A 711-nucleotide genomic window follows, 5' to 3' on the forward strand; every position below is an offset into this window, starting at 1 on the left:
AAAATTAAAATTCGAAAATTTTTTCTAAAGCCTCCAGGGGACTTCGTTTTCGCACGAAAAAATTTTATGTGCCCTTATTGCATCCGGACCCACAATTACCGCTGCTTGTTCGTGTGAAGCGGCTTCCTGTAACTGATATCCATTATTGTCGTTTTTCCACACCAAATCAACCTGTTGTTTAATCCCAATTGCTTTGTCTTCTAATATGTGTAGATTAGTCCTGATGTCCTTCACTTTAACGATAAGATCTTGTAGTGCCCCTTTCTTTATATGAGGAAACTTTGCAGAAAATTTCGTACTTAATTTGTATCCATTTCGAGGTTCGTTTCAAAATTCGCACTTTCATAACAGAGAAGCACTAATTCCTCCTTCATTACGTTATTCCACTTCATGCTCTCCCACGGTATTTCTGTTTAGATGGTTGACTGCAAATTTGGTTGGCTGCGACCTTCTTTATATGAGGACACTTTGCAACAAATTTCGTCCTAAAACTATCCTTTTTTGATTTTGATTTCAAACTTTCGTAATAGAGACGCACCATTTCCTCTTTCAGTATATGTGACGTGTCCTGAAGAAAGGGGGCTTACTATGAAAATTGAGATATTTCAGGGCGCGCGATCGAAGTCGACTCAATAGACGCGACTTTCAGGAGAAATTCGGTCGCTGACGGTTGTCGAAGATGGTTGATGGTTCTGAATTGTGAGGTTCCAG

The sequence above is a fragment of the Belonocnema kinseyi genome, chromosome 6 (assembly GCF_010883055.1).
Source record: "Belonocnema kinseyi isolate 2016_QV_RU_SX_M_011 chromosome 6, B_treatae_v1, whole genome shotgun sequence".
NCBI lineage: Eukaryota > Metazoa > Arthropoda > Insecta > Hymenoptera > Cynipidae > Belonocnema > Belonocnema kinseyi.